A 13,742-nucleotide genomic window follows, 5' to 3' on the forward strand; every position below is an offset into this window, starting at 1 on the left:
GAACTCACGGACACAGGAAGGGGAACATCACACTCCGGGGACTGTTGCGGGGTGGGGGGAGGGGGGAGGGACAGCATTAGGAGATATACCTAATGCTAAATGACAAGTTAATGGGTACAGTAAATCAACATGGCACATGGATACATATGTAACAAACCTGCACATTGTGCACATGTACCCTAAAACCTAAATTATAATTAAAAAAAAAATAGTTCTGGAAGTCTGTGCCAGAGCAGTCATGCAAGAGAAAAAAAAAATAAAGATATACAAACTGGAAAAGAGGAAGTGAAATTATCCTGGTTTGCTGGTGACACGCTCTTATGTACAGAAAATTCTAAAAATTAAAAACTCTTAGATTTGATAAATGCATTCAATAAAGTTGCAGTATACAGAATTAATAACCAGAAGTCAGTAGCATTTCTGTGTAACAATGGTGTTCTAGCCAAGAATAAAATCAAGAAGGCATTGCCATTTACAATAGCTACAAAAAAAAATAGGAATATATTTAACCAACGAGGCAAAAGATCTCCATAAGGAGAACTATAAAATGCTGGTTAAAGAAGACTTCACAAACAAATGGAAGAACATCCCATGATCTTGTGTTAGAAGAACAAATGTAGTTAAAATGACTAACTGCCCAAAGTAGGCTTCAGATTCAACACAATCCCTATGAGATTATCCTTGTTATTTTTTCACAGAATGAGGAACAGTCTTAAAATTCATTATGAAATCAAACAAGCCTGAATAGCCAAAGCAATTCTAAAGCAAAAAGAACAAAGCTGGAGGTATCATATTACCTGGCTTCAAATTACACCTTAAGCCTACAGTAACCAAAATATCATGATACTTACGTAAAAATAGACACATTAGGTTGCTGGAACAGAATCAAGAACCTGAGAATAAAACTACATACCTACAAACCAGCTCTTATTAGACAAGGTCAACAAAAGTGTGCTTTGTGAAGATGACACCCTATTCAATAAATAGTGTTGGGAAAATTGGATAGCCACATACAGAGGAGTGAAATTGTACCCATACTTTTCAGCATGTACCAAAATTAACTCAACATGAGTAAAGACCTAAACCTAAGACTTGTAGCTATAAAAATTATAGAAGAAAACTTAGGACAAACTCTCCTGAAGATTGTACTAGACAAATAATTTATGAGCAAGTGCAAATGCACCAAAACCAAAAATAGAGAAACAGGACTTAACTAGAATCCAAAGCTTCTGCACATCGAAGGAAATAATTAGTAAACAGACAACCTACAGAATGAAAACACATACTTGGAAATGATGCATCTAACAAAGAGCTGATACCCGAGATCTACAAGGAACTTAAATATTGCAACAAGTAAAATATAATCCCATAAAAATTTGGGCAAAGGGTATGAACAGGCATTTTCCAAAAAAACATGTAAGCAGCCAAGAAACATGAAAAAATGTTCAACATCACTAATCATCAGGTAAATGCACATCAAAACCACAATAAGATACCATCTTCCCAAGTCAGAGTGGCCATTATCAAAAAGCAAAATATGCTGGTAAGTACACGTTAAAAAAGGGAAGGCTTATGTACTGTTACAGAAGGTCTGTTTGGTTTAGAGAGCAGTTTACCTGTGATGATTCTTTATTTTCTGTTTGGATGATCTGTCCATTGCTGAAAATCATGATTGTGTGGCAGTCAGTCTTTCTCTTTAGGTCTGTTAATACTTGTTGCATAAATCTGAGTGGTCCAGTTTGGGGTGCATATATATTCGTAATTGTTATATTCTCTTGCTTTATTGCTACCCTTGTCGTTGTGTAATGTCCTTTTTTACGTTTCTTTCCCACTCTTGACTTAAAGACTGTTTTACCTAATATGAGTAAAGCTACTCTTGCCTCCTTGTTTTCTGTTTTTGTGGAATGTCCTTTTATATTTTTGTTTCAGTCTGTGGGTATCTTTATAGGTGAAGTGAGTTTCTTCTAGACAGCATATTGTTCAGTGTTTTAAAAAATCTGTTCGGCCACTGTGTCTTTCAATTGGATAATTTAAAACACTTAACAGGCAGCGTTCTTATTGATAGGCAAAGGTTAACTAAGGCAATTTTATTATTTGTTCGCTGGTTGTTTTGTAGATCATTTGTGTTTTTCTCTCTTACTGTCTTCCTTTGTAATTAAGTGATGTTTCTCTAGTAGAATGTTTTGATTTTGCGGTATTAATTTGTAGTGTACATGTATAGCTTTTTGCTGTGTGATTGCCAAGAGGTTTACAGAAAAAATTTGGTAATTTTAACAGTTTATGTGATTGCAAAGAAATGGCAAGTTACAAAAACTACAATTTAATATTCCTGCCCTCCACATTTTGAACCTTGGATGTTACAGTTTAATCTTTTAATATTGCCTCTTCACTTGTTGTAGCTCTCATTGTTTTCAATAGTTTTGATTCCATTTTAGTGTCCATACTGAGATAAATGGTTTATTTACCCCAATTACAGTGTTTGATTTTTCCGAATTTGTCCTTTTTTTTAAGCCAGTGAGCTGAATACCTTCAGATATTTTCTTTTACACATCACTCTCCTTTTCTTTCAAGTTGGAGACTTTTCTTTTTTTTTTTTAGCATTTAAGACAGTTTTGGCATTTATGAATTTCCTCAGCTTTTGTTTATCTGGAATAGACTTTTCTTTCTTTTGTGTTTGAAAGATGCCTTTTGAGTATGGTATTGTGGTTGACAATTGTTTTCAGCTCTTTGGGTATAGCATCTCACTCTACTGCAGAAATCTGCAGGATTTCTGCTGGGAAATTTGCTTAAAGTCATTGGGTCCCTATTGAATGTGATATTTCTTTTTTCCCTTCACTTTGAATATTATTTTGCTTTGTTTTGAGTTTTGATAATTCGATTTGATGTGCCTTGGGTAGTTTGTTTTTGGATCGAATTTATTTGGTTACTGCTGAGCTTCTTTACGTGGTGGTGCCATGTGTCTCTAGCATTATGGAATTATTTTCTTAAATACACATCGTAGGCCTGTCTCCTTCAGGAATGTTTATTATGTGGAGGCTTTTTTTATGTGATAGTTACCCGTAATTCTTGTAAGCCATCTGTTTTTGCACTTCTGATTGTGTAATTTCACATGGTCTTTCTTGATGCTTGGTAATTCTTCCTTCATTTTTCAAAGTCCGCTTTTGAAAGTGTCTGATTATTTTTTTCTGTTCTGTTAGTATTTCTGTTTTTTTTTTTTTTTTTTTTTTATGTCCATTTTCTTATTTTTTTTTTCCTGGCTTGTTGTCCGGATTTCATTTACTTTTCTTTCTCTGTTTTCTTATGATTATCTGAATCGCAAGAAGATTATTCTGAATTCTCCATCTGACACCTTATAGATCTTCACTTCTTCTGGGTACATTGCTGGAGCATTTGGTTTCTTTTCGTTTTATCTGTTTCCTTCAGTTTCTGCAATCATTGTGACTTTCTGTAGATGCTGCATTTTTGAGGAAATAGCCTCCTCTTCTAGTTTTTGCAAGTGTTCTTTGGTGGTTTAGACCTTTACTGCTTAATATTGCAACTGGACCGTTTTCTTTTCCCATTTTGGAGAAGACTCATAGGGAGCACCAGAACTAAAACACCGGACAGGAACAAACTCATAGCCTTGTAGGTAGGTGGTTCCTAGTCTGGGGAACTTGCAGTGAATACAAAATATTAAATGTTGTTGCAAAACTAAATTGCTCCCTTGTTATATTCCCATTCTGGGGAAGACTTAAATAGTTACTGGAACTTAATGCTGACCTTTTGCTCATTTCCAGATGAGGGAAAGACTGCTTTGAATATCGAGGCCCTGTGCAAAATCTCAACAGAAATTTAGACCTCATTGCATATTGTGCCTCTTGTAGTACTGTGGTGCCAACTGGTCTCTTTAATGTGTTTCTCCTTCTGTTTGGAGTTCAAAGTATTCACCAAGATTCTTCAGCCAGTCAGTGTGGTCTGCAATCTGTTGTTTGTCCCCAGTTCATTCCAGGTGGGTCAGCCATTCTGGCATTCCTAGTGGTTCTTGTGGGATAGGATCAAAGTGTGTTTTCTGTGAAGATTCTGAGACAGTAGAGGATGTAGAATGTTCACATCCACTTTCCTCCTCTCACCTTCAAAACTGTGGTTCTGGGGACGTTTTCTGAGAGTATTTATGCTTGCTTGGGAGAGAGGAGGGCACAGTCTAAAACAATGATTTTCCTTGCCAGTTGCAGAATGTGGTTTTAATTAGCATTTTATTTGTGACTAATGATAATTAAACATCTTTTCATGTGCTTATTTGCCTCTTTAGTGCATTTTTTGTTAATGTGTATATGTGCTTTAGTGAATTGTCTGTGTTTTGCCTACATTCTAAGGAATTGTTTTGAAACTGTTGAGTTTTAAGAGTTCTTTATTTATTCTATTTACTAGTATTTTGTGGGATATGTGGTTTGTGACTACTTTCCCCCTGTTTGTTTTTTGTCTTTTCATCCACTGAATACTGGGTCTTCTTTAAGTACATTGGGATAGTATTACTTTTGATAGTCTATAATTTCATGAATTTGCTTTTCACTTTGATGTCTGGAACATAGTTTTCTTTTTGTTAGCTTTTCCTATGTTTTCAGAGACAAGGTCTTAGTACATTGCCTAGGCTGCTCTTGAAATCCTGGGCCTAGGCAGTCCTCTTGTCTCTCTCTGTTTTTTTATTTTTTATTTTGGAGATGGGGTCTGCCCCCCGGGTTCAAGCAGTTCTCCTGCCTCAGCCTCCTGAACAGCTGAGGCACCTACCACCGCGCCCAGCTAATTTTTGTATTTTTAGTAGAGACAGGATTTCACTGTGTTAGCCAGAATGGTCTTGATCTCCTGACCACATGATCCACCCGCCTCCAAAGTGATGGGATTACCGACATGAGCCACCATGCCCAGCCTCTGGTGGTTTTTGTTTTGTTTTGTTTTGAGATGGAGTTTTGCTCTGTCACCCATGTTGGAGTGCAGTGGCGCGATCTCAGCTCACTGCAACCTCCACCTCCTGGGTTCAAGCAATTCTTGTGCCTCAGCCTTCCGAGTAACTGGGACTATAGACGCACCCCTCCGTGCCAAGTTAATTTTTGTATATTTAGTAGATATGGGGTTTCACTGCGTTGGCCAGGCTGTTCTCAAACTCTCAACCTCATGATCTGTCCACTTTGGCCCTCCAAAGTGATGGGGTTACAGGCATGAGCCACCACATCCAGCCATTCTCTCTCTATGTTTTTAAAGCAGGCCTTCTTGTGTAAGTGGGTGAATGTGCATAGTGAAGTTTCTAGTGGAGTTTGTTGATACTCTCTTTAGGGTTAAGTGAAAGCTGGACATTGTTATCTTTTAGAGCATGAGGATGTAAGTGAGGTGAGTTCCCTTCTGGGCTCTTCTGCTGGAAGGGAAGGTTGGGCCAACTATGGTCTCCCCAACCAGATCTGCCTGGTTGATGGTAGTAGTATGTGGTGACACAACTTCCTCTTGGGCCTTGCTAACAGGTATAAAAAAAGAGGTTGCAAAGTTCCAAATAACTTCAGTGCCCCTGTTCTTTTCTCCCACATAAATAAGGCTTATCTCTCCACAGGGCCCTCTTTATAATATCCTGGTGGGTGAAATGGAGTACTGCCTACTTTCACTAGATGGAGATATACAGTTAACTCCAATTTCATTATTTACTGACACCATCTGGTTAGAAAAATTGGAGCACTGCCTGGTTCAAATGACGAAGGGGTGGTACATCAGCTTTTTGTTCGGCCTTGACTAAAATACTCTGTAGTGGAATCTGTGTGCCATCACCTGCTTCTACTTTGTAGGGAATGAAAGGTTTACTCATCTGTTGATGCTCCAGAAGAATCCAGAGTACCAGTTCCCTTTGCCAGCAAAGGATGGACGATAAGCTTTTGGCTTGTTCTGCTGACACTACTCTGCTGGGAAATTGTGGTATGCAGTCTGCTTCCTAGTGGTAATTGGGATAAGAATATCAGTTTCCTTCTTAGCCCTATTATGTCTGTGTGTGGTGGAGTGTAGGAGAATGCAATTGTACTTTTTTACCCCTTGGTTTCTGGCAGTGTTGTGGATAAGTTTTCAGTTTTTATGCCATTCGTTTCCTGGTGTTTTGGCTAGCAGTAATAGGATTTTTTTAGTGGCCTGGGTTGGAGCCTTCAGCAATACCCTGTCTGTAACATATGGAAGGCAACAAGGAAAGATGGGCAACTTGCCATATTGTCATTCTTTGAGTCCCAATGTCTGTATGCAGTCCTGCTTCTGGTTTTATCTTAAGAATTTTGAGATGAGTCCTGAAGAGTACTCAGTCCTCATACTAGTAAATCCCAAACACTTAGATGAGATCTTGAATTCACTGCTCTGTATGTGCATATTTTTCCAGTCTGTTTGATGATAGTAGTTATGGATCTTGGTTTTGTACACATTGTTCTCTCTGGTTCTTTCAATAGCTTTTTCCCTAATATTGGTAATTTTCTTAACAAGAGTTTAAACCACTTCAGATCTCTGAAGTTGCCTTTGTAGCTCTCTACTTTTTAGAATTCTGTCTCAAGATCTCTTAGTTATGTTGGTTTCCTTAGACTCACAGATCTAGTTCTTTATCCAAGCAGTCTCCATGGTTTCACCTGCTTTATCTTGTGTCATTGGTATTGTCATTATGGAGTTTATATCAGTTGTTCTTACTTTTCATTCAGAGATACTATCTTTCTTAATCTACATACATTATTCAACTTCTATTTAATGAGTCTTTTTTCCCCTTTTAGTTTTTTTGGGAAAACCAAGAAGTCTTTTAGTACCTGTCTTTTAATATCCTTCTTTCGGTGAACTTTGTCTTTATTTCTTGAAATCACTTCTAGGCAAATGAAGTTAGTTGGATTTTGATGTGTTCATTTTATTCTGTTTTCATACTGCCTTCTACTTATGCTCAGTTTCTATTTCTCATGGCAAGGGTTGAAGTTTTTTGTAAAACAAGGTATATAGTATGAGCTGTTTTTAAGAAAAATATTAAGCAAATTGTAATAAATCTGAGTGGATATTTGAAAATACGTTAGTTATACTTGAATAAGAAATTTGGAAGATGAATTAGGAAGAAATAGAAAATGTTCTAGGCATATAACATTTTGGCAAGCAAAAGTCTAATTTAAATGGTTGACATTTTGTGACAAATATGTTATAATTTTCATTTATTTGTGAGCATGTATATTTCCTGTTTATTTGTATTTTATGTTCCTCACACCATCTTTTTATGTTATGAATTAATTGATGAAGAGTTGAAATAGTGACATTTATTGAACTACTGCTGTTTCCTAGGTAGAATATAATAGCATTTCTATTAAAAAAATTGTAATAGACACAGTTGATATGTTGCCCATATTCTCTTTCTCTCTTTTTAAAACTTTTAGATTTGGGGGCACATGTGAAACTTTGTTACACAGGTAAACTCATGTTACTAGGGCTTGTTCTTCAATCATTTTATCAGCCAGGTATTAAGCCTGGTACCCAATAGTTATCTTTTCTGCTCCTCTCGCTCTTCCCACCCTCCATCCTTAAGTAGATCCCAGTGTCTCTTGCAGTATTTGATTTTCTGTTCCTATTTTAGTTTGGTAAGGATAATAGCCTCCAGCTGCATCCATGTTCCTGCAAGAGACATGATCTTATTCCTTTTTATGGCTGCTTAATGTTCCGTGGTGTATATGTACCACATTTTCTTTATTTACTCTTTAATTGCTGGGCATTTAGGTTGATTCCATGTGTTTGCTATTGTGCATAGTGCTGCAGTGAACATTCACATGCATTTGTCTTTGTGGTACAATGATTAATACCATAAATCATCATTTATACCACTTATATAGTGAGAATATACTCTGAGTATATACCCAATAATGGGATTGCTGAATCAAATGGTAGTTGTGCACGGGTTTAGCTCTTTGAGGAATTGTTATACTGCTTTCCACAATGGTTGAACTAATTTGTTTACACTCCCAAAGGTGTATAAGTGTTCTCTTTTCTCAACAACTTTGCCAGCACCTACTATTTTTTGACTTTTTAATAGTAGCCATTCTGATTGGTGTGAGATGGTATCTCATTGTGATTTTGATTTGCTTTTCTCTAATGATTAGTGACACTGAACTTTTTTTTCCCTATGCTTGTTGACTGCATATATGTCTTCTTTTGAAAAATGTTGGTTTATGTCCTTTGCCCACTTTCTAATGGGATTGTTTTTCTCTTGTAAATTTAAGTTCTTTATGGAGACCTTTGTCAGATGCATACTTTGAAAATACTTTATTCCATTCTATAGATTGTCCATTTACTCTGCTTGTTTTGCTTACTCTGTTTTGCTCTGCAGACGCTCTTACCTTTCATTTGATCCCCCTTGTCAGGTTTTGCTTTTGTTGCAAACCTTTGGTGTATTTGTCATGAAATCTTTGCCCATTCCTATGTCCGGGATGGTGTTGCCTAAGCTGTCTTTCAGGGTTTTTATAGTTTTGTGTGTTACATTTAAAGTCTTTAATCATCTTTGACTTTTGGTAACTGTAAACTGGAAGGGGTTCAGTTTTAGCCTTCTGCATATGGCTAACCAAGTATTGCCTAAGCTGTGTTTCAGGGTTTTTATAGTTTTGTGTGTTACATTTAAAGTCTTTAATCGTCTATGACTTTTGGTAATTGTAAATAGGAAGGGGTTCAGTTTTAGTCTTCTGCATATGGCTAGCCAGTTATCCCTGCACCAGTTTTTGACTAGGGAGTCTTTTCCCCTTGTTTTTGCCAGCTTTTTTGAAGATCTGATGGCCGTAGGTGTGTGGCTTCATTTCTGGGCTTGCTCTTCTGTTTCATTGGTCTAAACATCTATTTTTGGACCAGTACCATGCTGTTTTGGGTAATGTATACCTGTTTTGGGTAATATAGCTTGAAATGGGGTAACATAATGCCTCCAGCTTTGTCTTTTTGCTTAGGATTGCCATATTTAATGTTGCCCATATTCTCTTTGGCATTCTCTAGTTCTGGTCTTTGTGAGCTTTGAGTACTTGACATCTAAATCTAAGTTGGTTTTGAGGTCTCTAGAGAATGCCCAGAAATTCTAGTCTTGCCATGAAAGGAATCTAGGACAGGTGGCCATGAATGTATACAGTGTGCTTTTCAAAGGATTCTGCTATATTTTGGTGGATGGCCCAATGCTTGTGATCAGATGTCCTTCTCACCAGATGCCCCTGTCAGAGGAAACCCATCTATAAAGACAGTTCCTTACTGGCAATGATTACTGTTAGTTTCTGACATTATGAAGGTGTGAAAGTGGTATGTATTCAGCAGAAGCAGTGAGCTTCAGTTACCCATACAGCCATTCTGTATTCACTTTTAGTACAATATTCAGTAATTAAATGAGATTTTCAACACTTTATTATAAAATAAGCTTTGTTTTCAGTGATTTTGCCTGACCATAGGCTAATGCAAATGTGCCTTAGTCTGAGCCATATGGTGAAACCCTGTCTCTACCAAAATTACTTAGCCAGGCATGGTGGCGTGTGCCTGTGTTCCCAGTCAGTCAGCAGACTAAGGTGGGAGGATTGCCTGAATCTGGGAAGTCAAGGCTGCAGGAAGACATGATTGTGCCACTACACTCCAGCTGGTTGACAGAGCAAGACCTCGTCTTAAAAATAGAATAAAATAAAATAAATAAATAAATGTTCCAATCATACTTAAGGTGGGCTTGGCTAAGCTATGATGCTCCGTAGGTTAGGTGCATTAAATGTATTGCCACACTTTCAACTTAACATGGTTTAATCGGACATAACCCCGTCGTAAGCCATGGAGCATCTGTTCTGGCAGAAGCCTTTTGGCTCTTACTTAACCAGGGTCTAGTATATTTCTACCAAGAGAGACATCTCTAGGAGAGTTTTGACAGGAGGAGAGTTTGGTTTGCATGTAACAGTCAGGTGAGACAGAGGATGGTTCACCACAATACAAATGAAATAACAGAAGTAGTGTATTACAGAGAGGAGATAGCATGCCTTGCAGGGTACATGGAAAGGGGGAACCCTCTGGGATGCTCAACCCAGTGGAGACAGTGTGAGGGAACTATGGGCCAAAGCCTTTATTAGGCAGGGTATTACCCAAGCAGGTTTCCCTCAGTGATTCTAATTGGTGGGTTTAGAGCAAGTTAACAGGAGTTCAGGGTATGACTGAGAGGTGGTTGTGGTGGCGTATCTGTGTCGTCCTTGTAGGTTGTAAGGGTTAGTGGGGTAAATCAAGTAGGTTGTGTCTAGCTCTTCCATAGGGAAGTGGTAACCAGGAGGCAATTGCTTAAGGCAGATACCTAGATTAACTATATTGAGGAACTGGAAGAGGGAGAAATTAGAAACTGTGTCAAGGGCAACTAAGTCCTGCTTCTAATATGAAAAAGCTCTGCTTATATTCAAAATGGACTCCAAGGTAACCTAAAATTATAATTTACTGTAGGAATCCATCTCCCTGTTTCGTGCTGCAAAAAGAATTAGTGACATCTAAAAACCTAAAAATGTAATGGCTGATGACTTTTCTGAGTTTAAAATATTGTTTTTAATACATATTGAGCATCATGTGTAGGTTTCTATTGTATATTGAAAGAGGGGGATCTGTCAGTGTTGCAGTGAATACATACCACGTAATAATTGTGTGCTCATCCACCAGTTAGAATGGTGATATTAAAAAGTCAGGAAACAACATGTGCTATAGAGAATGTGGAGAAATAGGAACACTTTTACACTGTTGGTGGGACTGTAAACTAGTTCAATCATTGTGGAAGAGAGTGTGGTGATTCCTCATCTAGAACTAGAAATACCATTTGACCCAGTGATCCCATTACTGGGAATATACCCAAAGGATTATAAATCATGCTGCTATAAAGACACATGCACACGTATGTGTACTGCAGCACTATTCACAATAGCAAACACTTGGAACCAACCCAAATGTCCATTAATGATAGACTGGATTAAGAAAATGTGGCACGTATACACCATGGAATACTATGCAGACATCAAAAACGATGAGTTCATGTCCTTTGTAGAGCCATGGATGAAGCTGGAAACCATCATTCTCAGCAAACTATCGCAAGGACAAAAAACTGAACACCGTATGTTCTCACTCATACGGTGTTCGGGGAACATCACACACCGGAGCCTGTTGTGGGGTTGGGGGAGGAGGGAGGGATAGCATTAGGAGATATACCTAATGTAAATGACAAGTTAATGGGAGCAGCACACCAACATGGCACATGTATACATATGTAACAAACCTGCACATTATGCACATGTACCCTAGAACTTAAAGTGTTAAAAAAAAAATTGTGTGCTCATCACGAAACAAGTCGAGATTATCACAGTGAACTGAAAACTGAAGAGAACCGTTGAATATTTGAGCATTTCTAACTCAAAAATCTAAAATTTAAAATGTTCTCCATAAATTGAAAACTTAAAAATTTCACAGCCAGCCTCATGTGATGTGTCCTGGTCCAAATGCAGGTGCATAACACATAGTTTATTCACCATCCCCAAAGGTAGAAGACACTCTCAGGTCCCTTCAGCTGTTACATACCTTTTCCGTCCATACCAGATAAACCCGGATAAGCAAGGCCACAAAGGGTAATAAAATGACACTTGTGTAGCCTGGATATGCCAATGGCAGGACCTCCACAATGCCCCACATGGGGCCCAAACCTATATGCCTGTTTTTTGCTTGTTCTCTGCTTAGTGATGTAAAGAGACTGTATCAGAAAAGTCGTGCAGATACCCTTATGGGTAAAAATGGTAAGAAAAAGAGGAAGCATTTATGTTTATAGCACATAAAGTCAAACAGAGAGAAACTGAACTGTGATGTAAGTGTGAAACATTTATAGAAGAGCACATAGCATTGGAATGACCCCCAATGTGACTTGAAGAAAGAGAAGGATAAACTTTTGAAGTTATGTGTGGAAAGGATGAACTGAAGTTAATGAGAAATAGGAAAACACTGCATAAAGCTAAAAACGTAGATTTTGACTGTGTATTGAAAGACGGGATCTGTCAGTGTTGCATTGAATACATGCCACATAATAAACTGAAGAGAACGGTTGAATATTCAACAAGATAGTTGCAGAGATTTAAAGATAACTGTGCTGACATGTGCTAATGTGACAAGCTTGCATAAATCTGAACTTATATGGTAGGCAAAAGCTTGTGTACTGTGTTCAGGGAGTGAATTTCTTACCAGTTCGTTGTTATACTAACAGAAAGGCATGGATTACCAGCAACATCTTTTCTGATTGGTTTTGTAAATATTTTGTACTAGCTGCTTGTACTCATTGCAGGAAGGGGAATGGTTGACATCTGCTCTGCTCATCCTCCAGCTGAAATTTTACTCAGAAATAATCTTTTTGCCATGTCCTTTTCTCCAAATGTGACTTCATTAATTCAACCATGTGAGTAGGGTATCTTTAGATCAATAAAGGACTAAATGTAAAAATTCTTCTTGAATAGCATGCTAGCATGAATGAACAGAGATGTGAGTGTGGCAGGTCTTCAGAAGGAATTAGCATGAAGAATGATGCTGTGTATGCTGTTGCCTGTATTTGGAAGGTAGTGACTAAAGACATCATTGTCTTAATGTCTGGCACAGCTATGCTCTGTGACCATGTTCAGTGATGACGATAAACAAGGTGGTAATTTTGAAGGATTTTCTATGTCAAGTAAGAAAAAAATGACATCTCTTTTCCTTAAATACACAAAATAAAGCTAGAAGAATTGTATATCAAGACTTTAACATTAATAATTAGGCCCTAGTTGTTCTTTTAACAATTGTGAAACAGCCAGAATAGTCTGGTTGAATTAAGATAATTGTGATAATAGTGATGATGAAGGTGATGTTTTTAAGACTGCAGGGAAGGTGCCTACAGACAATGTGATGGAAATGCCTGATGGACTTATTGAACGACTAGGACAGCAGGCATTCATAACAAGAAATCATGTCAGGTTATAAAATGAAAGAGACATCCAAGGCAAAAGCCATTGTGAATCAGGCAGATGATTCTACAGAAACATTTAACAAACCATTCAGGCCATGCATGGTGGTTCATGCCTGTAATCCCATGAGTGTGGTGTGGTGGGCGCTTGTAGTCCCAGGTGCTCTGGAGACTGAGGCAGGATAATTGCTTGAACCCTGGAGGCAGAGGTTGCAGTGAGCTTAGGTCATGCCACCGCACTCCAGCCTGGGTGACAGAGTGAGAACCCATATCAAAAAAATAATAATAATAATAAATAAATAATGCATTGTGTACAGTAAATTTTTCATCAGAATACAGCATCATAGGTAGAGACTGAAAACCTGTTTTGTTGTTGTTCTTGTTGTTGTTGCAATTTTTCAGCTGATAACAGGTACATTCATACATCTCAATGACAGAAATGCAATCTGACAAACTTGTTTTTAGGCAGTTGCATCATTGTGTGAACATCATATGGTGTACTTACAGAAATCCAAATGATGCAGCTTATTAAACAACTTTGCTGTATGGTATAGCCTGTAGCTCCTAGGCTACAAAACTGTGTAGCATGCTACTGTACTGAATACTATAACTAATTATAACACAATGGTTTTTGTATATCTAAACATAAAAAAGTTCAGTAAAAATCAATTATTATAGTCCTGTGGGACCATTTGTTGTGTGTATATGTTGTCTGTCATTAACGTGGCCCATGACTGTTTGCTACCATGCTGTTCAGTTACCCAGACACTGTTTTCTCACT

General features: G+C 37.8%; 1 protein-coding gene across 16 annotated transcripts in view; it reads left to right on the top strand.

The window, feature by feature from the left end:
• Nucleotides 1-13,742, top strand: part of LOC116811472 (histone demethylase UTY) — a 262,322-nt gene that overhangs the window by 60,430 nt on the left and 188,150 nt on the right. The gene's annotated exons all lie outside the window — the stretch shown is intronic.

The sequence above is a fragment of the Hylobates moloch genome, unplaced genomic scaffold (genome assembly GCF_009828535.3).
Source record: "Hylobates moloch isolate HMO894 unplaced genomic scaffold, HMol_V3 SCAFFOLD_25, whole genome shotgun sequence".
Lineage (NCBI taxonomy): Eukaryota > Metazoa > Chordata > Mammalia > Primates > Hylobatidae > Hylobates > Hylobates moloch.